Source organism: Leucopleurus acutus (assembly GCF_964270905.1).
Source record: "Leucopleurus acutus genome assembly, chromosome: 4".
NCBI classification, from domain to species: domain Eukaryota; kingdom Metazoa; phylum Chordata; class Mammalia; order Artiodactyla; family Delphinidae; genus Leucopleurus; species Leucopleurus acutus.
In genome coordinates this window covers 95,784,480-95,809,695 of record NC_139146.1, presented here as the reverse complement: position 1 = coordinate 95,809,695, position 25,216 = coordinate 95,784,480, and positions in this window count along the sequence as shown.

Sequence of the window (25,216 nt, the reverse complement as noted above, 5' to 3'; positions counted from 1 at the left end):
CTTGTTTGGCCCAGTTTGCAATTTCTGCGTAAGATAAACAGGAAGAGGGAGAACCAATGAGAGACTAGGTGGAGGTGTCTGGACGGGCAAATTTAACTCTCATTTCCCACCAGGAAGAGGAATTAACCAAAGGCTCCGTGTGCCATGCTGAAACTAGATTAGGGCCTGAGGAGATCCTGCGGTGTTGCGGCCAGCTCACAAGAAAGCGAGTTGAAGAAAGGAGCTCAGGGGCACTGTAATTCACAAACCTGCAGAGTTATAAATGACAGCTATCTTTCAAAAATATATTGAAGTAAGGCGGCCAATAGTAGTTGAAAGCGGGGCAGAATTGCAGGAAACCGATTTCAGGAGGTACACTGGAATTACATGTAAAGCATAGGAAAAGAGGCAGAACGTCCACAATGATGCACTTGGCCAAAAAGGGCGTATGCGTTTTTTCCTGAATATATTCAGGAAAAAACGCATACGCCCTTTTTGGCCAACCAAGCAAGCTTGCAAAGGAAATCTGCACTACAATGAAGTCTCACTGCCCCCCGGTCAAAAGGGCCATCTGAAAAAAGTGTAAAATCCAGAAAGGCAGGACAGGCCATGGAGAACTGGGAGCCTTGTTATGCTGATGGGCGGGATGTAAATTGCCAGCAGCCACTCTGGAGAAGTGTATGGTGTTTCCTGAAACATCCAAAAAACAAAGCAACAGAGCCTAGGGCACTTCCACTTATGGTCCTATAGCTTAGGGAAATTAAAATCAAAAAGACACAGCCACCCCAAAGTTTCGGCCGGCTCTGTTTACAAGAACCTTGTTTACGGTACAAGTTCAATATCACAGAAAGCGAAAAATGGATAAAGAAGTTGTGGTACTTACGTACACTGCAATATCACTCAGCAATGAAATCTATGTCATCAGGCCCGTAGCAGCATAATGAGTGGATTCAGGTACGATGATTCTAAGTGAAATAAGTCACACAGAAAAAGAAACATCATAAGATATCACTACTACACGGAATGTAAACTTGGCTACACAGGAACAGAATTACCAAACAGAACAGGGTGTCAAATGTAGAAAACCAACTCATGCTTGCTTAAGGGGAAAGGTGAGTTGGGGTGCTGCATACAACAAGAGATTGAAATTAGCACAGATACCGTTCCATAAGCCAAATATGTAATAGACAAGAGCTACTCCTTGCTCAACGAAGTGGACTCAACACCCCACATTAAACGCCTAAGAATATACCTGACTAGTAAGAATCTTAAAACCTATGGATTTATATGTCTCCGAAAGAGAATGAAGCGTGTGTACAGCGGCATAAACGCAGCAGTGATAGGATTGGTGAGGTTCGGTGAGCAAATGCAGACCCTTTGAAGTCATATTGCATGGTACCCATTCCATGGGTCTCAACTCTCCATGTTTAAGGGATTCTTCCTTCAGCTAAAACATGCATGTGGAACCCAGAGTATAATCCACCGTGTGATCGGGATACGTGTTCAAATGTGTCTCAGTTTTCGTCCCCTGGTACTCGGGTGCAACATTCCAGACGCTTTACTAACACTCTCCCCACTTGGAGAGTCAGTGCCTTTAACCTCCTGTTTGGCCCAGTTTGCAATTTCTGTGGAAAATGAACAGGAATAGGGAGAACCAATGAGAGACTAGGTGGAGGTGTCCGGACGGGCAAATTTAACTCTCATATCCCACCAGGAAGAGGAATTAACCAAAGGCTCAGCGAGCCATGCCAGAACCACAGTAGGGCCAGAAGCAATCCTGCGGTGTTGCGGCCAGCTCACAAGAAAGCGAGTTGAAGAAAGGAGCTCAGGGGCACTGTAATTCACAAACCTGCAGAGTTATAAATGACAGCTATCTTCCAAAAATATATTGAAGTAAGGCTGCCAAGAGGAGTTGAAACCGGGGCAGAATTGCAGTAAACCCGATTTCAGGAGGTAGACTGGAATTGCATGTAAAGCATAGGAAAAGAGGCAGAACGTCCACAATGATGCACTTGGCCAAAAAGGGCGTATGCGTTTTTTCCTGAATATATTCAGGAAAAAACGCATACGCCCTTTTTGGCCAACCAAGCAAGCTTGCAAAGGAAATCTGCACTACAATGAAGTCTCACTGCCCCCTGGTCAAAAGGGCCATCTGAAAAAAGTGTAAAATCCAGAAAGGCAGGACAGGCCATGGAGGACTGGGAGCCTTGTTATGCTGATGGGCGGGATGTAAATTGCCAGCAGCCACTCTGGAGAAGTGTATGGTGTTTCCTGAAACATCCAAAAAACAAAGCAACAGAGCCTAGGGCACTTCCACTTATGGTCCTATAGCTTAGGGTAATTAAAATCAAAAAGACACAGCCACCCCAAAGTTTGGGACGGCTCTGTTTACAAGAACCTCGTTTACGGTACAAGTTCAATATCACAGAAAGCGAAAAATGGATAAAGAAGTTGTGGTACTTACGTACAATGCAATATCACTCAGCAATGAAATCTATGTCATCAGGCCCGTAGCAGCATAATGAGTGGATTCAGGTACGATGATTCTAAGTGAAATAAGTCACACAGAAAAAGAAACATCATAAGATATCACTACTACACGGAATGTAAACTTGGCTACACAAGAACTGAATTACAAAACAGAACAGGGCCTCAAATGTAGAAAACCAACTTATGCTTGCTTAAGGGGAAAGGTGAGTTGGGGTGCTGCATAAAACCAGAGATTGAAATTAGCACAGATACCGTTCCATAAGCCAAATATGTAATAGACAAGAGCTACTCCTTGCTCAACGAAGTGGACTCAACACCCCATATTAAATGCCTAACAATATACCTGACTAGTAAGAATCTTAAAACCTATGGATTTATATGTCTCCGAAAGAGAATCAAGCGTGTGTACAGCGGCATAAACGCAGCAGTGATAGGATTGGTGAGGTTCGGTGAGCAAATGCAGACCCTTTGAAGTCATATTGCATGGTCCCCATTCCATGGGTCTCAACTCTCCATGTTTAAGGGATTCTTCCTTCAGCTAAAACATTCATGTGGAACCCAGAGTATGATCCACCGTGTGATCGGGAAACGTGTTCAAATGTGTCTCAGTTTTCGTCCCCTGGTACTCGGGTGCAACATTCCAGACGCTTTACTAACACTCTCCCCACTTGGAGATCAGTGCCTTTAACCTCCTGTTTGGCCCAGTTTGCAATTTCTGTGGAAAATGAACAGGAATAGGGAGAACCAATGAGAGACTAGGTGGAGGTGTCTGGACGGGCAAATTTAAATCTCATTTCCCACCAGGAAGAGGAATTAACCAAAGGCTCAGCATGCCGTGCCAGAACCAAACTAGGGCCTGAAGCAATCCTGCGGTGTTGCGGCCAGCTCACAAGAAAGCGAGTTGAAGAAAGGAGCTCAGGGGCACTGTAATTCACAAACCTGCAGAGTTATAAATGACAGCTATCTTTCAAAAATATATTGAAGTAAGGCGGCCAATAGTAGTTGAAAGCGGGGCAGAATTGCAGGAAACCGATTTCAGGAGGTACACTGGAATTACATGTAAAGCATAGGAAAAGAGGCAGAACGTCCACAATGATGCACTTGGCCAAAAAGGGCGTATGCGTTTTTTCCGGAATATATTCAGGAAAAAACGCATACGCCCTTTTTGGCCAACCAAGCAAGCTTGCAAAGGAAATCTGCACTACAATGAAGTCTCACTGCCCCCCGGTCAAAAGGGCCATCTGAAAAAAGTGTAAAATCCAGAAAGGCAGGACAGGCCATGGAGAACTGGGAGCCTTGTTATGCTGATGGGCGGGATGTAAATTGCCAGCAGCCACTCTGGAGAAGTGTATGGTGTTTCCTGAAACATCCAAAAAACAAAGCAACAGAGCCTAGGGCACTTCCACTTATGGTCCTATAGCTTAGGGAAATTAAAATCAAAAAGACACAGCCACCCCAAAGTTTCGGCCGGCTCTGTTTACAAGAACCTTGTTTACGGTACAAGTTCAATATCACAGAAAGCGAAAAATGGATAAAGAAGTTGTGGTACTTACGTACACTGCAATATCACTCAGCAATGAAATCTATGTCATCAGGCCCGTAGCAGCATAATGAGTGGATTCAGGTACGATGATTCTAAGTGAAATAAGTCACACAGAAAAAGAAACATCATAAGATATCACTACTACACGGAATGTAAACTTGGCTACACAGGAACAGAATTACCAAACAGAACAGGGTGTCAAATGTAGAAAACCAACTCATGCTTGCTTAAGGGGAAAGGTGAGTTGGGGTGCTGCATACAACAAGAGATTGAAATTAGCACAGATACCGTTCCATAAGCCAAATATGTAATAGACAAGAGCTACTCCTTGCTCAACGAAGTGGACTCAACACCCCACATTAAACGCCTAAGAATATACCTGACTAGTAAGAATCTTAAAACCTATGGATTTATATGTCTCCGAAAGAGAATGAAGCGTGTGTACAGCGGCATAAACGCAGCAGTGATAGGATTGGTGAGGTTCGGTGAGCAAATGCAGACCCTTTGAAGTCATATTGCATGGTACCCATTCCATGGGTCTCAACTCTCCATGTTTAAGGGATTCTTCCTTCAGCTAAAACATGCATGTGGAACCCAGAGTATAATCCACCGTGTGATCGGGATACGTGTTCAAATGTGTCTCAGTTTTCGTCCCCTGGTACTCGGGTGCAACATTCCAGACGCTTTACTAACACTCTCCCCACTTGGACAGTCAGTGCCTTTAACCTCCTGTTTGGCCCAGTTTGCAATTTCTGTGGAAAATGAACAGGAATAGGGAGAACCAATGAGAGACTAGGTGGAGGTGTCCGGACGGGCAAATTTAACTCTCATATCCCACCAGGAAGAGGAATTAACCTAAGGCTCAGCGAGCCATGCCAGAACCACAGTAGGGCCAGAAGCAATCCTGCGGTGTTGCGGCCAGCTCACAAGAAAGCGAGTTGAAGAAAGGAGCTCAGGGGCACTGTAATTCACAAACCTGCAGAGTTATAAATGACAGCTATCTTCCAAAAATATATTGAAGTAAGGCTGCCAAGAGGAGTTGAAACCGGGGCAGAATTGCAGTAAACCCGATTTCAGGAGGTAGACTGGAATTGCATGTAAAGCATAGGAAAAGAGGCAGAACGTCCACAATGATGCACTTGGCCAAAAAGGGCGTATGCGTTTTTTCCTGAATATATTCAGGAAAAAACGCATACGCCCTTTTTGGCCAACCAAGCAAGCTTGCAAAGGAAATCTGCACTACAATGAAGTCTCACTGCCCCCCGGTCAAAAGGGCCATCTGAAAAAAGTGTAAAATCCAGAAAGGCAGGACAGGCCATGGAGGACTGGGAGCCTTGTTATGCTGATGGGCGGGATGTAAATTGCCAGCAGCCACTCTGGAGAAGTGTATGGTGTTTCCTGAAACATCCAAAAAACAAAGCAACAGAGCCTAGGGCACTTCCACTTATGGTCCTATAGCTTAGGGTAATTAAAATCAAAAAGACACAGCCACCCCAAAGTTTGGGACGGCTCTGTTTACAAGAACCTCGTTTACGGTACAAGTTCAATATCACAGAAAGCGAAAAATGGATAAAGAAGTTGTGGTACTTACGTACAATGCAATATCACTCAGCAATGAAATCTATGTCATCAGGCCCGTAGCAGCATAATGAGTGGATTCAGGTACGATGATTCTAAGTGAAATAAGTCACACAGAAAAAGAAACATCATAAGATATCACTACTACACGGAATGTAAACTTGGCTACACAAGAACTGAATTACAAAACAGAACAGGGCCTCAAATGTAGAAAACCAACTTATGCTTGCTTAAGGGGAAAGGTGAGTTGGGGTGCTTCATAAAACCAGAGATTGAAATTAGCACAGATACCGTTCCATAAGCCAAATATGTAATAGACAAGAGCTACTCCTTGCTCAACGAAGTGGACTCAACACCCCATATTAAACGCCTAAGAATATACCTAACTAGTAAGAATCTTAAAACCTATGGATTTATATGTCTCCGAAAGAGAATCAAGCTTGTGTACAGCGGCATAAGCGCAGCAGTGATAGGATTGGTGAGGTTTGGTGAGCAAATGCAGACCCTTTGAAGTCATATTGCATGGTACCCATTCCATGGGTCTCAACTCTCCATGTTTAAGGGATTCTTCCTTCAGCTAAAACATGCATGTGGAACCCAGAGTATGATCCACCGTGTGATCGGGAAACGTGTTCAAATGTGTCTCAGTTTTCGTCCCCTGGTACTCGGGTGCAACATTCCAGACGCTTTCCTAACACTCTCCCCACTTGGAGAGTCAGTGCCTTTAACCTCCTGTTTGGCCCAGTTTGCAATTTCTGTGGAAAATGAACAGGAATAGGGAGAACCAATGAGAGACTAGGTGGAGGTGTCTGGACTTGCAAATTTAACTCTCATTTCCCACCAGGAAGAGGAATTAACCTAAGGCTCAGCATGCCGTGCCGGAACCAAACTAGGGCCTGAAGCAATCCTGCGGTGTTGCGACCAGCTCACAAGAAAGCGAGTTGAAGAAAGGAGCTCAGGGGCACTGTAATTCACAAACCTGCAGAGTTATAAATGACAGCTATCTTCCAAAAATATATTGAAGTAAGGCTGCCAAGAGGAGTTGAAAGCGGGGCAGAATTGCAGGAAACCGATTTCAGGAGGTAGACTGGAATTGCATGTAAAGCATAGGAAAAGAGGCAGAACGTCCACAATGATGCACTTGGCCAAAAAGGGCGTATGCGTTTTTTCCTGAGGAAAAAACGCATACGCCCTTTTTGGCCAACCAAGCAAGCTTGCAAAGGAAATCTGCACTACAATGAAGTCTCACTGCCCCCCGGTCAAAAGGGCCATCTGAAAAAAGTGTAAAATCCAGAAAGGCAGGACAGGCCATGGAGGACTGGGAGCCTTGTTATGCTGATGGGCGGGATGTAAATTGCCAGCAGCCACTCTGGAGAAGTGTATGGTGTTTCCTGAAACATCCAAAAAACAAAGCAACAGAGCCTAGGGCACTTCCACTTATGGTCCTATAGCTTAGGGTAATTAAAATCAAAAAGACACAGCCACCCCAAAGTTTGGGACGGCTCTGTTTACAAGAACCTCGTTTACGGTACAAGTTCAATATCACAGAAAGCGAAAAATGGATAAAGAAGTTGTGGTACTTACGTACAATGCAATATCACTCAGCAATGAAATCTATGTCATCAGGCCCGTAGCAGCATAATGAGTGGATTCAGGTACGATGATTCTAAGTGAAATAAGTCACACAGAAAAAGAAACATCATAAGATATCACTAATACACGGAATGTAAACTTGGCTACACAGGAACAGAATTACCAAACAGAACAGGGTGTCAAATGTAGAAAACCAACTCATGCTTGCTTAATGGGAAAGGTGAGTTGGGGTGCTACATGAAACCAGAGATTGAAATTAGCACAGACACCGTTCCATAAGCCAAATATGTAATAGACAAGAGCTACTCCTTGCTCAACGAAGTGGACTCAACACCCAATATTAAACGCCTAAGAATATACCTGACTAGTAAAAATCTTAAAACCTATGGATTTATATGTCTCCGAAAGAGAATCAAGGGTGTGTACAGCGGCATAAGCGCAGCAGTGATAGGATTGGTGAGGTTCCGTGAGCAAATGCAGACCCTTTGAAGTCATATTGCATGGTACCCATTCCATGGGTCTCAACTCTCCATGATAAAGGGATTTTTCCTTCAGCTAAAACATGCATGTGGAACCCAGAGTATGATCCACCGTGTGATCGGGAAACGTGTTCAAATGTGTCTCAGTTTTCGTCCCCTGGTACTCGGGTGCAACATTCCAGACGCTTTACTAACACTCTCCCCACTTGGAGAGTCAGTGCCTTTAACCTCTTGTTTGGCCCAGTTTGCAATTTCTGCGTAACATAAACAGGAAGAGGGAGAACCAATGAGAGACTAGGTGGAGGTGTCTGGACCGGCAAATTTAACTCTCATTTCCCACCAGGAAGAGGAATTAACCAAAGGCTCCGTGTGCCATGCTGGAACTAGATTAGGGCCTGAAGCAATCCTGCGGTGTTGCGGCCAGCTCACAAGAAAGCGAGTTGAAGAAAGGAGCTCAGGGGCACTGTAATTCACAAACCTGCAGAGTTATAAATGACAGCTATCTTCCAAAAATATATTGCAGTAAGGCTGCCAAGAGGAGTTGAATGCGGGGCATAATTGCAGGGAACCGATTTCAGGAGGTAGACTGGAATTGTATGTAAAGCATAGGAAAAGAGGCAGAACGTCCACAATGATGCACTTGGCCAAAAAGGGCGTATGCGTTTTTTCCTGAATATATTCAGGAAAAAACGCATAAGCCCTTTTTGGCCAACCAAGCAAGCTTGCAAAGGAAATCTGCACTACAATGAAGTCTCACTGCCCCCCGGTCAAAAGGGCTATCTGAAAAAAGTGTAAAATCCAGAAAGGCAGGACAGGCCATGGAGAACTGGGAGCCTTGTTATGCTGATGGGCGGCATGTAAATTGCCAACAGCCACTCTGGAGAAGTGTATGGTGTTTCCTGAAACATCCAAAAAACAAAGCAACAGAGCCTAGGGCACTTCCACTTATGGTCCTATAGCTTAGGGAAATTAAAATCAAAAAGACACAGCCACCCCAAAGTTTGGGCCGGCTCTGTTTACAAGAACCTCGTTTACGGTACAAGTTCAATATCACAGAAAGCGAAAAATGGATAAAGAAGTTGTGGTACTTACGTACAATGCAATATCACTCAGCAATGAAATCTATGTCATCAGGCCCATAGCAGCATAATGAGGGGATTCAGGTACGATGATTCTAAGTGAAATAAGTCACACAGAAAAAGAAACATCATAAGATATCACTACTACACGGAATGTAAACTTGGCTACACAAGAACTGAATTACAAAACAGAACAGGGCCTCAAATGTAGAAAACCAACTTATGCTTGCTTAAGGGGAAAGGTGAGTTGGGGTGCTTCATAAAACCAGAGATTGAAATTAGCACAGATACCGTTCCATAAGCCAAATATGTAATAGACAAGAGCTACTCCTTGCTCAACGAAGTGGACTCAACACCCCATATTAAACGCCTAAGAATATACCTGACTAGTAAGAATCTTAAAACCTATGGATTTATATGTCTCCGAAAGAGAATCAAGCGTGTGTACAGCGGCATAAGCGCAGCAGTGATAGGATTGGTGAGGTTCGGTGAGCAAATGCAGACCCTTTGAAGTCATATTGCATGGTACCCATTCCATGGGTCTCAACTCTCCATGTTTAAGGGATTCTTCCTTCAGCTAAAACATGCATGTGGAACCCAGAGTATGATCCACCGTGTGATCGGGAAACGTGTTCAAATGTGTCTCAGTTTTCGTCCCCTGGTACTCGGGTGAACCATTCCAGACGCTTTCCTAACACTCTCCCCACTTGGAGAGTCAGTGCCTTTAACCTCCTGTTTGGCCCAGTTTGCAATTTCTGTGGAAAATGAACAGGAATAGGGAGAACCAATGAGAGACTAGGTGGAGGTGTCTGGACGGGCAAATTTAACTCTCATTTCCCACCAGGAAGAGGAAGTAACCTAAGGCTCAGCATGCCGTGCCGGAACCAAACTAGGGCCTGAAGCAATCCTGCGGTGTTGCGGCCAGCTCACAAGAAAGCGAGTTGAAGAAAGGAGCTCAGGGGCACTGTAATTCACAAACCTACAGAGTTATAAATGACAGCCATCTTCCAAAAATATATTGAAGTAAGGCTGCCAAGAGGAGTTGAAAGCGGGGCAGAATTGCAGGAAACCGATTTCAGGAGGTAGACTGGAATTGCATGTAAAGCATAGGAAAAGAGGCAGAACGTCCACAATGATGCACTTGGCCAAAAAGGGCGTATGCGTTTCTTCCTGAATATATTCAGGAAAAAACGCATACGCCCTTTTTGGCCAACCAAGCAAGCTTGCAAAGGAAATCTGCACTACAATGAAGTCTCACTGCCCCCCGGTCAAAAGGGCCATCCGAAAAAAGTGTAAAATCCAGAAAGGCAGGACAGGCCATGGAGAACTGAGAGCCTTGTTATGCTGATTGGCGGGATGTAAATTGCCAACAACCACTCTGGAGAAGTGTATGGTGTTTCCTGAAACATCCAAAAAACCAAGCAACAGAGCCTAGGGCATTTCCACTTATTGTCGTATAGCTTAGGGAAATAATAATCAAAAAACACAGCCTCCCCAAAGTTTGGGACGGCTCTGTTTACAAGAACCTCATTTACGGTACAGGTTCAATATCACAGAAAGCGAAAAATGGATAAAGAAATTGTGGTACTTACGTACAATGCAATATCACTCAGCAAAGAAATCTATGTCATCAGGCCCGTGACAGCATAATGAGTGGATTCAGGTATGATGATTCTAAGAGAAATAAGTCACACAGAAAAAGAAACATCATAAGATATCACTACTACACGGAATGTAAACTTGGCTACACAGGAACTGAATTACAAAACAGAACAGTGTGTCAAATGTAGAAAACCAACTTATGCTTGCTTAAGGGGAAAGGTGAGTTGGGGTGCTGCATGAAACCAGAGATTGAAATTAGCACAGACACCGTTCCATAAGCCAAATATGTAATAGACAAGAGCTACTCCTTGCTCAACGAAGTGGACTCAACACCCAATATTAAACGCCTAAGAATATACCTGACTAGTAAGAATCTTAAAACCTATGGATTTATATGTCTCCGAAAGAGAATCAAGGCTGTGTACAGCGGCATAAACGCAGTAGTGATAGGATTGGTGAGGTTCGGTGAGCAAATGCAGACCCTTTGAAGTCATATTGCATGGTACCCATTCCATGGGTCTCAACTCTCCAGGTTTAAGGGATTTTTCCTTCAGCTAAAACATGCATGTGGAACCCAGAGTATAATCCACCGTGTGATCGGGATACGTGTTCAAATGTGTCTCAGTTTTCGTCCCCTGGTACTCGGGTGCAACATTCCAGACGCTTTACTAACACTCTCCCCACTTGGAGAGTCAGTGCCTTTAACCTCTTGTTTGGCCCAGTTTGCAATTTCTGCGTAAGATAAACAGGAAGAGGGAGAACCAATGAGAGACTAGGTGGAGGTGTCTGGACGGGCAAATTTAACTCTCATTTCCCACCAGGAAGAGGAATTAACCAAAGGCTCCGTGTGCCATGCTGGAACTAGATTAGGGCCTGAGGAGATCCTGCGGTGTTGCGGCCAGCTCACAAGAAAGCGAGTTGAAGAAAGGAGCTCAGGGGCACTGTAATTCACAAACCTGCAGAGTTATAAATGACAGCTATCTTCCAAAAATATATTGAAGTAAGACTGCCAAGAGGAGTTGAAAGCGGGGCAGAATTGCAGGAAACCGATTTCAGGAGGTAGACTGGAATTGCATGTAAAGCATAGGAAAAGAGGCAGAACGTCCACAATGATGCACTTGGCCAAAAAGGGCGTATGCGTTTTTTCCTGAGGAAAAAACGCATACGCCCTTTTTGGCCAACCAAGCAAGCTTGCAAAGGAAATCTGCACTACAATGAAGTCTCACTGCCCCCCGGTCAAAAGGGCCATCTGAAAAAAGTGTAAAATCCAGAAAGGCAGGACAGGCCATGGAGGACTGGGAGCCTTGTTATGCTGATGGGCGGGATGTAAATTGCCAGCAGCCACTCTGGAGAAGTGTATGGTGTTTCCTGAAACATCCAAAAAACAAAGCAACAGAGCCTAGGGCACTTCCACTTATGGTCCTATAGCTTAGGGAAATTAAAATCAAAAAGACACAGCCACCCCAAAGTTTGGGATGGCTCTGTTTACAAGAACCTCGTTTATGGTACAAGTTGAATATCGCAGAAAGCGAAAAATGGATAAAGAAGTTGTGGTACTTACGTACAATGCAATATCACTCAGCAATGAATTCTATGTCATCAGGCCCGTAGCAGCATAATGAGTGGATTCAGGTACGATGATTCTATGTGAAATAAGTCACACAGAAAAAGAAACATCATAAGATATCACTACTACACGGAATGTAAACTTGGCTACACAGGAACTGAATTACAAAACAGAACAGGGTCTCTAATGTAGAAAACCAACTTATTCTTGCTTAAGGGGAAAGGTGAGTTGGGGTGCGACATAAAACCAGAGATTGAAATTAGCACAGATACCGTTCCATAAGCCAAATATGTAATAGACAAGAGCTACTCCTTGCTCAACGAAGAGGACACAACAACCCATATTAAACGCCTAAGAATATACCTGACTAGTAAGAATCTTAAAACCTATGGATTTATATGTCTCCGAAAGAGAATCAAGCGTGTGTACAGCGGCATAAGCGCAGCAGTGATAGGATTGTTGAGGTTCGGTGAGCAAATGGAGACCCTTTGAAGTCATATTGCATGGTACCCATTCCATGGGTCTCAACTCTCCAGGTTTAGGGGATTCTTCCTTCAGCTAAAACATGCATGTGGAACCCAGAGTATGATCCACCGTGTGATCGGGAAACGTGTTCAAATGTGTCTCAGTTTTCGTCCCCTGTTACTCGGGTGCAACATTCCAGACGCTTTACTAACACTCTCCCCACTTGGAGAGTCAGTGCCTTTAACCTCCTGTTTGGCCCAGTTTGCAATTTCTGCGTAAGATGAACAGGAATAGGGAGAACCAATGAGAGACTAGGTGGAGGTGTCTGGACGGGCAAATTTAACTCTCATTTCCTACCAGGAAGAGGAATTAACCAAAGGCTCAGCGTGGCATGCCAGAAGCACACTAGGGCCTGAAGCAATACTGCGGCGTTGCGGCCAGCTCACAAGAAAGCGAGTTGAAGGAAGGAACTCAGGGGCACTGTAATTCACAAACCTGCAGAGTTATAAATGACAGCTTTCGTCCAAAAATATATTGAAGGAAGGCTGCCAAGAGGACTTGAAAGCGGGTCAGAATTGCAGGAAACCGATTTCATGAGGTAGACTGGAATTGCATGAAAAGCATAGGAAAAGAGGCAGAACGTCCACAATGATGCACTTGGCCAAAAAGGTCGTATGCGTTTTTTCCGGACTATATTCAGGAAAAAACGCATACGCCATTTTTGGCCAACCAAGCAAGCTTGCAAAGGAAATCTGCACTACAATGAAGTCTCACTGCCCCCTGGTCAAAAGGGCTATCTGAATAAAGTGTAAAATCCAGAAACGCAGGACAGGCCATGGAGAACTGGGAGCCTTGTTATGCTGATGGGCGGGATGTAAATTGCCAACAGCCACTCTGGAGAAGTGTATGTTGTTTCCTGAAACATCCAAAAAACAAAGCAACAGAGCCTAGGGCACTTCCACTTATGGTCCTATAGCTTAGGGAAATTAAAATCAAAAAGACACAGCCACCCCAAAGTTTGGGACGGCTCTGTTTACAAGAACCTCGTTTACGGTACAAGTTGAATATCACAGAAAGCGAAAAATGGATAAAGAATTTGTGGTACTTACGTACAATACAGTATCACACAGCAATGAAATCTATGTCATCAGGGCCGTAGCAGCATAATGAGTGGATTCAGGTAAGATGATTCTAAGTGAAATAATTCACACAGAAAAAGAAACATCATAAGATATCACTAACACACGGAATGTAAACTTGGCTACACAGGAACTGAATTACAAAACAGAAGAGGGTCTCAAATGTAGAAAACCAACTTATGCTTGCTTAGGGGGAATGGTGAGTTGGGGTGCTGCATGAAACCAGAGATTGAAATTGGCACAGATACCGTTCCATAAGCCAAATATGTAATAGACAAGAGCTACTCTTTGCTCAACGAAGTGGACTCAACACCCCATATAAAACGCCTAAGAATATACCTGACTAGTAAGAATCTTAAAACCTATGGATTTATATGTCTCCGAAAGAGAATCAAGCGTGTGTACAGCGGCATAAACGCAGCAGTGATAGGATTGGTGAGGTTCGGTGAGCAAATGCAGACCCTTTAAAGTCATATTTCATGGTACCCATTCCATGGGTCTCAACTCTCCAGGTTTAAAGGATTCTTCCTTCAGCTAAAACATGCATGTGGAACCCAGAGTATGATCCACCATGTGATCAGGAAACGTGTTCAAATGTGTCTCAGTTTTCGTCCCCTGGTACTCGGGTGCAACATTCCAGACGCTTTATTAACACTCTCCCCACTTGGAGAGTGAGTGCCTTTAACCTCCTGTTTGGCCCAGTTTGCAATTTCTGTGGAAAATGAACAGGAATAGGGAGAACCAATGAGAGACTAGGTGGAGGTGTCTGGACGGGCAAATTTAACTCTCATTTCCCACCAGGAAGAGGAATTAACCAAAGGCTCAGCATGCCATACCGGAACCAAACTAGGGTCTGAAGCAATCCTGCGGTGTTGCGGCCAGCTCACAAGAAAGCGAGTTGAAGAAAGGAGCTCAGGGGCACTGTAATTCATAAACCTGCAGAGTTATAAATGACAGCTATCTTCCAAAAATATATTGAAGGATGGCTGCCAAGAGGAGTTGAAAGCGGGGCAGAATTGCAGGAAACAGATTTCAGGAGGTAGACTGGAATTGCATGTAAAGCATAGGAAAAGAGGCAGAATGTCCACAATGATGCACTTGGCCAAAAAGGGCGTATGCGTTTTTTCCTGAATATATTCAGGAAAAAACGCATACGCCCTTTTTGGCCAACCAAGCAAGCTTGCAAAGGAAATCTGCACTACAATGAAGTCTCACTGCCCCTTGTTCAAAAGGGCTATCTGAAATAAGTGTAAAATCGAGAAAGGTAGGACAGGCCATGGAGAACTGGGAGCCTTGTTATGCTGATGAGCGGGATGTAAATTGCCAGCAGCCACTCTGGAGTAGTGTATGGTGTTTCCAGAAACATCCATAAATCAAAGCAACAGAGCCTAGGGCATTTCCACATATGGTCCTATAGCTTAGGGAAATTAAAACCAAAAAGACACAGCCACCCCAAAGTTTGGGCCGGCTCTGTTTACAAGAACCTCGTTTACGGTACAAGTTGAATATCACAGAAAGCGAAAAATGGATAAAGAAGTTGTGGTACTTACATACAATGCAGTATCACACAGCAATGAAATCTATGTCATCAGGGCCATAGCAGCATAATGAGTGGATTCAGGTAAGATGATTCTAAGTCACACTGAAAAAGAAACATCATAAGGTATCACTAACACACGGAATGTAAACTTGGCTACACAGAAACTGAATTACAAAACAGAACAGGGTCTCAAATGTAGAAAACCAACTTATGCTTGCTTAAGGGGAAAGGTGAGCTGGGGTGCTGCATAAAACCAGAGATTGAAATTAGCACAGATACCGTTCCGTAAGCCAAATTAGTAATAGACAAGAATTACTCCTTGCTCAACGAAGTGAACTCAACACCCCATAATAAACGCCTAAGAATATACCTGACTAGTAAGAATCTTAAAACCTATGGATTTATATGTCTCCAAAAGAGAATCAATCGTGTGTACAGCGGCATAAACGCAGCAGTGATAGGATTGGTGAGGTTCGGTGAGCAAATGCAGACCCTTTGAAGTCACATTGCATGGTACCCATTCCATGGGTCTCAACTCTCCAGGTTTAAGGGATTCTTCCTTCAGCTAAACATGCATGTGGAACACAGAGTATGATCCACCATGTGATCGGGAAACGTGTTCAAATGTGTCTCAGTTTTCGTCCCCTGGTACTCGGGTGCAACATTCCATACGCTTTACTAACACTCTCCCCACTTGGAGAGTCAGTGCCTTTAACCTCCTGTTTGGCCCAGTTTGCAATTTCTGCGTAAGATGAACAGGAATAGGGAGAACCAATGAGAGACTAGGTGGAGGTGTCTGGACGGGCAAATTTAACTCTCATTTCCCACCAGGAAGAGGAATTAACCAAAGGCTCAGCGTAGCATGCCAGAAGCACACTAGGGCCTGAAGCAATCCTGCGGTGTTGCGGCCAGCTCACAAGAAAGCGAGTTGAAGGAAGGAACTCAGGGGCACTGTAATTCACAAACCTGCAGAGTTATAAATGACAGCTTTCGTCCAAAAATATATTGAAGGAAGGCTGCCAAGAGGACTTGAAAGCGGGGCAGAATTGCAGGAAACCGATTTCAGGAGGTAGACTGGAATTGCATGTAAAGCATAGGAAAAGAGGCAGAACGTCCACAATGATGCACTTGGCCAAAAAGGGCATATGCGTTTTCTCCTGAATATATTCAGGAAAAAACGCATACGCCCTTTTTGGCCAACCAAGCAAGCTTGCAAAGGAAATCTGCACTACAATGAAGTCTCACTGCCCCTTGTTCAAAAGGGCTATCTGAAAAAAGTGTAAAATCCAGAAAGGCAGGACAGGCCATGGAGAACTGGGAGCCTTGTTATGCTGATGGGCGGGATGTAAATTGCCAGCAGCCACTCTGGAGTAGTGTATGGTGTTTCCAGAAACATCCATAAAACAAAGCAACAGAGCCTAGGGCATTTCCACATATGGTCCTATAGCTTAGGGAAATTAAAATCAAAAAGACACAGCCACCCCAAAGTTTGGGCCGGCTCTGTTTACAAGAACCTCGTTTACGGTACAAGTTGAATATCACAGAAAGCGAAAAATGGATAAAGAAGTTGTGGTACTTACGTACAATGCAGTATCACACAGCAATGAAATCTATGTCATCAGGGCCGTAGCAGCATAATGAGTGGATTCAGGTAAGATGATTCTAAGTCACACTGAAAAAGAAACATCATAAGGTATCACTAACACACGGAATGTAAACTTGGCTACACAGGAACTGAATTACAAAACAGAACAGGGTCTCAAATGTAGAAAACCAACTTATGCTTGCTTAAGGGGAATGGTGAGTTGGGGTGCTGCATGAAACCAGAGATTGAAATTGGCACAGATACCGTTCCATAAGCCAAATATGTAATACACAAGTGCTACTCCTTACTCAACGAAGAGGACACAACACCCAATATTAAACGCCTAAGAATATACCTGACTAGAAAGAATCTTAAAACCTATGGATTTATATGTCTCCGAAAGAGAATCAAGCGTGTGTACAGCGGCATAAACGCAGCAGTGATAGGATTGGTGAGGTTCGGTGAGCAAATGCAGACCGTTTGAAGTCATATTTCATGGTACCCATTCCATGGGTCTCAACTCTCCAGGTTTAAAGGATTCTTCCTTCAGCTAAAACATGCATGTGGAACCCAGAGTATGATCCACCGTGTGATCAGGAAACGTGTTCAAATGTGTCTCAGTTTTCGTCCCCTGGTACTCGGGTGCAACATTCCAGACGCTTTATTAACACTCTCCCCACTTGGAGAGTGAGTGCCTTTAACCTCCTGTTTGGCCCAGTTTGCAATTTCTGTGGAAAATGAACAGGAATAGGGAGAACCAATGAGAGACTAGGTGGAGGTGTCTGGACGGGCAAATTTAACTCTCATTTCCCACCAGGAAGAGGAATTAACCAAAGGCTCAGCATGCCATGCCGGAACCAAACTAGGGTCTGAAGCAATCCTGCGGTGTTGCGGCCAGCTCACAAGAAAGCGAGTTGAAGGAAGGAACTCAGGGGCACTGTAATTCACAAACCTGCAGAGTTATAAATGACAGCTTTCGTCCAAAAATATATTGAAGGAAGGCTGCCAAGAGGACTTGAAAGCGGGGCAGAATTGCAGGAAACCGATTTCAGGAGGTAGACTGGAATTGCATGTAAAGCATAGGAAAAGAGGCAGAACGTCCACAATGATGCACTTGGCCAAAAAGGGCGTATGCGTTTTTTCCGGAATATATTCAGGAAAAAACGCATACGCCCTTTTTGGCCAACCAAGCAAGCTTGCAAAGGAAATCTGCACTACAATGAAGTCTCACTGCCCCCTGGTCAAAAGGGCTATCTGAAAAAAGTGTAAAATCCAGAAAGGCAGGACAGGCCATGGAGAACTGGGAGCCTTGTTATGCTGATGGGCGGGATGTAAATTGCCAACACCCACTCTGGAGAAGTGTATGTTGTTTCCTGAAACATCCAAAAAACAAAGCAACAGAGCCTAGGGCACTTCCACTTATGGTCCTATAGCTTAGGGAAATTAAAATCAAAAAGACACAGCCACCCCAAAGTTTGGGCCGGCTCTGTTTACAAGAACCTCGTTTACCGTACAAGTTGAATATCACAGAAAGCGAAAAATGGATAAAGAAGTTGTGGTACTTACGTACAATGCAGTATCACACAGCAATGAAATCTATGTCATCAGGGCCGTAGCAGCATAATGAGTGGATTCAGGTACGATGATTCTAAGTGAAATAAGTCACACAGAAAAAGAAACATCATAAGGTATCACTAACACACGGAATGTAAACTTGGCTACACAGGAACTGAATTACAAAACAGAACAGGGTCTCAAATGTAGAAAACCAACTTATGCTTGCTTAAGGGGAATGGTGAGTTGGGGTGCTGTATGAAACCAGAGATTGAAATTGGCACAGATACCGTTCCATAAGCCAAATATGTAATAGACAAGAGCTACTCCTTGCTCAACGAAGTGGACTCAACACCCCATATTAAACGCCTAAGAATATACCTGACTAGTAAGAATCTTAAAACCTATGGATTTATATGTCTCCGAAAGAGAATCAAGCGTGTGTACAGCGGCATAAGCGCAGCAGTGATAGGATTGGTGAGGTTCGATGAGCAAACGCAGACCCTTTGAAGTCATATTGCATGGTACCCATTCCATGGGTCTCAACTCTCCATGTTTAAGGGATTCTTCCTTCAGCTAAAACATGCATGTGGAACCCAGAGTATGATTCACGGTGTGATCGGGAAACGTGTTCAAATGTGTCTCAGTTTTCGTCCCCTGTTACTCGGGTGCAACATTCCAGACGCTTTACTAACACTCTCCCCACTTGGAGAGTCAGTGTCTTTAACCTCCTGTTTGGCCCAGTTTGCAATTTCTGTGGAAAATGAACAGGAATAGGGAGAACCAATGAGAGACTAGGTGGAGGTGTATGGACGGGCAAATTTAACTCTCATTTCCCACCAGGAAGTGGAATTAACCAAAGGTTCAGCATGCCGTGCCGGAACCAAACTAGGGCCTGAAGCAATCCTGCAGTGTTGCGGCCAGCTCACAAGAAAGCGAGCTGAAGAAAGGAGCTCAGGGGCACTGTAATTCACAAACCTGCAGAGTTATAAATGACAGTTTTCGTCCAAAAATATATTGAAGGAAGGCTGCCAAGAGGACTTGAAAGCGGGGCAGAATTGCAGGAAACCGATTCCAAGAGGTAGACTGGAATTGCATGTAAAGCATAGGAAAAGAGGCAGAACGTCCACAATGATGCACTTGGCCAAAAAGGTCGTATGCGTTTTTTCCGGAATATATTCAGGAAAAAACGCATACGCCCTTTTTGGCCAACCAAGCAAGCTTGCAAAGGAAATCTGCACTACAATGAAGTCTCACTGCCCCCCGGTCAAAAGGGACATCTGAAAAAAGTGTAAAATCCAGAAAGGCAGGACAGGCCAAGGAGAACTAGGAGCCTTCTTATGCTGATGGGCGGGATGTAAATTGCCAGCAGCCACTCTGGAGAAGTGTATGGTGTTTCCTGAAACATCCAAAAAACAAAGCAACAGAGCCTAGGGCAATTCCACTTATGGTCCTATAGCTTAGGGAAATTAAAATCAAAAAGACACAGCCACCCCAAAGATTGGGACGGCTCTGTTTACAAGAACCTCGTTTACAGTACAAGTTCAATATCACAGAAAGCGAAAAATGGATAAAGAAGTTGTGGTACTTACGTACACTGCAATATCACTCAGCAATGAAATCTATGTCATCAGGCCCGTAGCAGCATAATGAGTGGATTCAGGTACGATGATTCTAAGTGAAATAAGTCACACAGAAAAAGAAACATCATAAGATATCACTACTACACGAAATGTAAACTTGGCTACAGAATAACTGAAGTACAAAACAGAACAGGGTGTCAAATGTAGAAAACCAACTTATGCTTGCTTAAGGGGAAAGGTGAGTTGGGGTGCTGCATACAACAAGAGATTGAAATTAGCACAGATACCGTTCCATAAGCCAAATATGTAATAGACAAGAGCTACTCCTTGCTCAACGAAGTGGACTCAACACCCCATATTAAACGCCTAAGAATATACCTGACTAGTAAGAATCTTAAAACCTATGGATTTATATGTCTCCGAAAGAGAATCAAGCGTGTGTACAGTGGAATAAACGCAGCAGTGATAGGACTGGTGAGGTTCGGTGAGCAAATGCAGACCCTTTGAAGTCATATTGCATGGTACCCATTCCATGGGTCTCAACTCTCCATGTTTAAGGGATTCTTCCTTCAGCTAAAACATGCATGTGGAACCCAGAGTATGATCCACCGTGTGATCGGAAAACGTGTTCAAATGTGTCTCAGTTTTCGTCCCCTGGTACTCGGGTGCAACATTCCAGACGCTTTACTAACACTCTCCCCACTTGGAGAGTCGGTGCCTTTAACCTCCTGTTTGGCCCAGTTTGCAATTTCTGCGGAAGATGAACAGGAAGAGGGAGAACCAAGGAGAGACTAGCTGGAGGTGTCTGGACGGGCAAATTTAACTCTCATTTTCCACCAGGAAGAGGAATTAACCAAAGGCTCAGCGTGCCATGCCTGAAACAAACTAGGGCCTGAAGCAATCCTGCGGTGTTGCGGCCAGCTCACAAGAAAGCGAGTTGAAGAAAGGAGCTCAGGGGCACTGTAATTCACAAACCTGCAGAGTTATAAATGACAGCTATCTTCCAAAAATATATTGAAGTAAGGCAACCAAGAGGAGTTGAAAGCGGGGCAGAATTGCAAGACACCGATTTCAGGAGGTAGACTGGAATTGCATGTAAAGCATATGAAAAGAGACAGAACGTCGACAATGATGCACTTGGCCAAAAAGGGCGTATGCGTTTTTTCCGGAATATATTCAGGAAAAAACGCATACGCCCTTTTTGGCCAACCAAGCAAGCTTGCAAAGGAAATCTGCACTACAATGAAGTCTCACTGCCCCCTGGTCAAAAGGGCCATCTGAAAAAAGTGTAAAATCCAGAAAGGCAGGACAGGCCATGGAGAATGGGAGCCTTGTTATGCTGATGGGCGGGATATAAATTGCCAGCAGCCACTCTGAAGAAGTGTATGGTGTTTCCTGAAACATCCAAAAAACAAAGCAACAGAGCCTAGGGCACTTCCACTTATGGTCCTATAGCTTAGGGAAATTAAATTCAAAAAGACACAGCCACCCCAAAGTTTCGGACGGCTCTGTTTACAAGAACCTCGTTTACGGTACAAGTTCAATATCACAGAAAGCGAAAAATGGATAAAGAAGTTGTGGTACTTACGTACAATGCAATATCACTCAGCAATGAAATCTATGTCATCAGGCCCGTAGCAGCATAATGAGTGGATTCAGGTACGATGATTCTAAGTGAAATAAGTCACACAGAGAAAGAAACATCATAAGATATCACTAATACACGGAATGTAAACTTGGCTACACAGGAACTGAATTACAAAACAGAACAGGGTGTCAAATGTAGAAAACCAACTTATGCTTGCTTAAGGGGAAAGTTGAGTTGGGGTGCTGCATAAAACAAGAGATTGAAATTAGCACAGATACCGTTCCATAAGCCAAATATTTAATAGACTAGAGCTACTCCTTGCTCAGCGAAGTGGACTCAACACCCCATATTAAACGCCTAAGAATATACCTGACTAGTAAGAATCTTAAAACCTATGGATTTATATGTCTCCGAAAGAGAATCAAGTGTGTGTACAGCGGCATAAACGCAGCAGTGATAGGACTGGTGAGGTTCGGTGAGCAAATGCAGACCCTTTGAAGTCATATTGCATGGTACCCATTCCATGGGTCTCAACTCTCCATGTTTAAGGGATTCTTCCTTCAGCTAAAACATGCATGTGGAACCCAGAGTATGATCCACCGTGTGATCGGGAAACGTGTTCAAATGTGTCTCAGTTTTCGTCCCCTGGTACTCGGGTGCAACATTCCAGACGCTTTACTAACACTTTCCCCACTTGGAGAGTCAGTGCCTTTAACCTCCTGTTTGGCCCAGTTTGCAATTTCTGTGGAAAATGAACAGGAATAGGGAGAACCAATGAGAGACTAGGTGAAGGTGTCTGCACGGGCAAATTTAACTCTCATTTCCCACCAGGAAGAAGAATTAACCAAGAGCTCAAGATGCCATGCCGGAACCAAACTAGGGCCCGAAGCAATCCTGCGGTGTTGCGGCCAGCTCACAAGAAAGCGAGTTGAAGAAAGGAGCTCAGGGGCACTGTAATTCACAAACCTGCAGAGTTATAAATGACAGCTATCTTCCAAAAATATATTGAAGTAAGGCAGCCAAGAGGAGTTGAAAGCGAGACAGAATTGCAGGAAACCGATTTCAGGAGGTAGACTGGAATTGCATGTAAAGCATAGGAAAAGAGGCAGAACGTCCACAATGATGCACTTGGCCAAAAAGGGCGTATGCGTTTTTTCCGGAATATATTCAGGAAAAAACGCATACGCCCTTTTTGGCCAACCAAGCAAGCTTGCAAAGGAAATCTGCACTACAATGAAGTCTCACTGCCCCCTGGTCAAAAGGGCTATCTGAAAAAAGTGTAAAATCCAGAAAGGCAGGACAGGCCATGGAGAACTGGGAGCCTTGTTATGCTGATGGGCGGGATGTAAATTGCCAACACCCACTCTGGAGAAGTGTATGTTGTTTCCTGAAACATCCAAAAAACAAAGCAACAGAGCCTAGGGCACTTCCACTTATGGTCCTATAGCTTAGGGAAATTAAAATCAAAAAGACACAGCCACCCCAAAGTTTGGGCCGGCTCTGTTTACAAGAACCTCGTTTACCGTACAAGTTGAATATCACAGAAAGCGAAAAATGGATAAAGAAGTTGTGGTACTTACGTACAATGCAGTATCACACAGCAATGAAATCTATGTCATCAGGGCCGTAGCAGCATAATGAGTGGATTCAGGTACGATGATTCTAAGTGAAATAAGTCACACAGAAAAAGAAACATCAAAAGGTATCACTAACACACGGAATGTAAACTTGGCTACACAGGAACTGAATTACAAAACAGAACAGGGTCTCAAATGTAGAAAACCAACTTATGCTTGCTTAAGGGGAATGGTGAGTTGGGGTGCTGTATGAAACCAGAGATTGAAATTGGCACAGATACCGTTCCATAAGCCAAATATGTAATAGACAAGAGCTACTCCTTGCTCAACGAAGTGGACTCAACACCCCATATTAAACGCCTAAGAATATACCTGACTAGTAAGAATCTTAAAACCTATGGATTTATATGTCTCCGAAAGAGAATCAAGCGTGTGTACAGCGGCATAAGCGCAGCAGTGATAGGATTGGTGAGGTTCGATGAGCAAATGCAGACCCTTTGAAGTCATATTGCATGGTACCCATTCCATGGGTCTCAACTCTCCATGTTTAAGGGATTCTTCCTTCAGCTAAAACATGCATGTGGAACCCAGAGTATGATTCACGGTGTGATCGGGAAACGTGTTCAAATGTGTCTCAGTTTTCGTCCCCTGTTACTCGGGTGCAACATTCCAGACGCTTTACTAACACTCTCCCCACTTGGAGAGTCAGTGTCTTTAACCTCCTGTTTGGCCCAGTTTGCAATTTCTGTGGAAAATGAACAGGAATAGGGAGAACCAATGAGAGACTAGGTGGAGGTGTATGGACGGGCAAATTTAACTCTCATTTCCCACCAGGAAGTGGAATTAACCAAAGGTTCAGCATGCCGTGCCGGAACCAAACTAGGGCCTGAAGCAATCCTGCAGTGTTGCGGCCAGCTCACAAGAAAGCGAGCTGAAGAAAGGAGCTCAGGGGCACTGTAATTCACAAACCTGCAGAGTTATAAATGACAGTTTTCGTCCAAAAATATATTGAAGGAAGGCTGCCAAGAGGACTTGAAAGCGGGGCAGAATTGCAGGAAACCGATTCCAAGAGGTAGACTGGAATTGCATGTAAAGCATAGGAAAAGAGGCAGAACGTCCACAATGATGCACTTGGCCAAAAAGGGCGTATGCGTTTTTTCCGGAATATATTCAGGAAAAAACGCATACACACTTTTTGGCCAACCAAGCAAGCTTGCAAAGGAAATCTGCACTACAATGAAGTCTCACTGCCCCCTGGTCAAAAGGGCTATCTGAAAAAAGTGTAAAATCCAGAAAGGCAGGACAGGCCATGGAGAACTGGGAGCCTTGTTATGCTGATGGGCGGGATGTAAATTGCCAACACCCACTCTGGAGAAGTGTATGTTGTTTCCTGAAACATCCAAAAAACAAAGCAACAGAGCCTAGGGCACTTCCACTTATGGTCCTATAGCTTAGGGAAATTAAAATCAAAAAGACACAGCCACCCCAAAGTTTGGGCCGGCTCTGTTTACAAGAACCTCGTTTACCGTACAAGTTGAATATCACAGAAAGCGAAAAATGGATAAAGAAGTTGTGGTACTTACGTACAATGCAGTATCACACAGCAATGAAATCTATGTCATCAGGGCCGTAGCAGCATAATGAGTGGATTCAGGTACGATGATTCTAAGTGAAATAAGTCACACAGAAAAAGAAACATCAAAAGGTATCACTAACACACGGAATGTAAACTTGGCTACACAGGAACTGAATTACAAAACAGAACAGGGTCTCAAATGTAGAAAACCAACTTATGCTTGCTTAAGGGGAATGGTGAGTTGGGGTGCTGTATGAAACCAGAGATTGAAATTGGCACAGATACCGTTCCATAAGCCAAATATGTAATAGACAAGAGCTACTCCTTGCTCAACGAAGTGGACTCAACACCCCATATTAAACGCCTAAGAATATACCTGACTAGTAAGAATCTTAAAACCTATGGATTTATATGTCTCCGAAAGAGAATCAAGCGTGTGTACAGCGGCATAAGCGCAGCAGTGATAGGATTGGTGAGGTTCGATGAGCAAATGCAGACCCTTTGAAGTCATATTGCATGGTACCCATTCCATGGGTCTCAACTCTCCATGTTTAAGGGATTCTTCCTTCAGCTAAAACATGCATGTGGAACCCAGAGTATGATTCACGGTGTGATCGGGAAACGTGTTCAAATGTGTCTCAGTTTTCGTCCCCTGTTACTCGGGTGCAACATTCCAGACGCTTTACTAACACTCTCCCC